At 46.0% G+C, this 2,142-nt stretch overlaps 1 pseudogene across 1 annotated transcript; it reads left to right on the top strand.

Moving 5' to 3' along the window:
• Window positions 1–685: 685 nt before the first annotated feature.
• LOC308508538 (ADP-ribose pyrophosphatase, mitochondrial-like) lies at window positions 686–1,648 on the top strand (annotated as a pseudogene). The gene has a single exon. The product of its transcript is annotated as an ADP-ribose pyrophosphatase, mitochondrial-like (transcript).
• Window positions 1,649–2,142: the final 494 nt, after the last annotated feature.

A 2,142-nucleotide genomic window follows, 5' to 3' on the forward strand; every position in this document is an offset into this window, starting at 1 on the left:
CAGACCTGAGTCCAATCTTCTGTGCTTAACATAGCACCTGTCATGCTGTAGCCAGTATTCTTTTGAAAACAAAGATAAAATAACTCGTCTAAACCACTCAGCTACTAAATGATGAGCCCAAGATTGGAACCATCTCCCACACCACACGCATTACACTTCATGGATTTCTCACCAGGACAATGCTCAGGACACCAAGGGAGCACTCCTTCCCCTTCTAGCCACACTCACGAGGCTTTGAGCGTCCCAAACAAAGAATTTTGTCTTCTCCAACACATTCATTCTGCCCTCTCCCAGAGAGCTGTTCTAGACCTAGTGAACTAAATCTTTCCATAATGGCTGGAACCCTGGTCAGTAAGCAAGACATCACTTTTGTTGGTGTGTATGAGTTTTGCTCGCGGCCGTTTGGAAAATCGTTTGGACGATTTTCTCAACCCAAGCACTTTGCTTTTGAAAGCTGTATCAGATGTAGAAATCTTTCAACGTAAAATGAAAACGCGAAGACTTCCCATGGGGGTGCTAGGCGGGGTTTGTGGTGCACCCCCCACCCGCAGGACTGTACCATTGGCCCGGCTCGGTCTTGTCACCCCGGTGTAGCTGTCGAAGAGCCCCACCTGAGCAAATGAAATCCTCGCGGGCTGTTGCGTAGTGGATGGCTGGATACCACCTGGCAAAGGCTTTAGCAACAATGTCTCTCCCTGTGACTGTGGCCTCTGTGGTAGGCAGGCCCCGGAGCTGCCCCCAAATCCCCCATGGGTTTCCTCCAAATTTCATCATGTCAGATTCGAATGGCACTGCTGAGAACCCCCACAAGAAGGCCAGGACATCTCCGTACCCAGGCTCTAAAGTGGAGTGAAGCTAGGTTCCCCGCGAGAAAGTGAGCTGGCTGGTTGCGTGGCCAGAGTACAAGCCTGTCGAGTACACTGCCAGCTCTGTCTTGGCCCAGCTCATGTGGGCAGATGCCCTGGTAGGTGAAAGAAACTTCTGTTCCTTAACAAAAAGGATGGACGTGTTGAGAGAAGGAGCCAGAATGATTTGTAGGAAGTTGAAAATGGTAGATCTAGAAATCCTGCAGGTCGGACAGAGCTGGTTGGCTGAGGGCTTTGGGGACATTGGGGTCCCAATCATGTTGCAGATCTCATCTTAACCAAGTGGGAAAAGGATAGTAAGGGAAATAAAATTATCCACCCTGTTTCAGGGAAAAACATCCTGCAATTTGTAACCATCAAAAGGAAGGGCTGTGGAGAATGGGCCATCCCAGGCAGGATGGTGGATCCAGGAGAGAAGATTTGGTGAGGAAGTCTTGAATTCCTTACAGAAATCCAGAGCAGAAATATAGGAATTGGAGAAACAATTGCACATATTATTCAGCCAGGAATACTTTGTGGTCTATTAAGGCTATGTGGATGAGCCTCGGAACACGGATAATGCATGGATAGAGACAGAGGACCGTGAAGTAATGGATCATCTTCCTCTGGAAGCTGGTGATGATGTCAAGAAAGCAAAATGGGTGGACATTAATGATAAAATCAAGCTTTATGCCAGCTACTCTCAACTTATTCAACTTGTGGCTGAGAAACAAGGTGCCTACTGGAGTGAGGAAATGTACCCTGACTTCCATGGATGGCAGCTTGGAGTCTCTCTCATGTAAGCCCAAGGCCCTCAAATGAACGTGGGTGGATAAGAAGCCAAGAACACAGAACTCTCACTGAACAGGACAGGGAGAGTCACTTCTTTTGGTGATTGTTTCTAAAACTGTTCACAGTATGAAGGCTTTGCATCAGGGAATAATACCAGACGTGTCAAAAAATACAAGTGGGCACTTTGGTCAATGTTGCTCAAACAGTAGTTCGCCATAATCAGAAGTGTCTGGCTGAATGCTGATGGTAACCACTTTGAGCACCTCTTGTAATTGCAAAAGTCATATGTGACTTGTATTGATCTTGTGTTAGTGGTATATATTGAACATTACAATCTGAATACAGATCTTTTCTTAAATGTGTGTACATTTTTTGGCTCCCTCTACATCAGACAAATATGGGGGAATCACAAACTTTTTGGCTTTCCAACTGGAAGAAGAGGAATATAGTCACCTGTTGTATATGTTGTATACATGACTAACCAAATTATGCAACTAATGCTCTT

The sequence above is a fragment of the Rhinolophus hipposideros genome (assembly GCF_964194185.1).
Source record: "Rhinolophus hipposideros genome assembly, chromosome: 15".
Lineage (NCBI taxonomy): Eukaryota > Metazoa > Chordata > Mammalia > Chiroptera > Rhinolophidae > Rhinolophus > Rhinolophus hipposideros.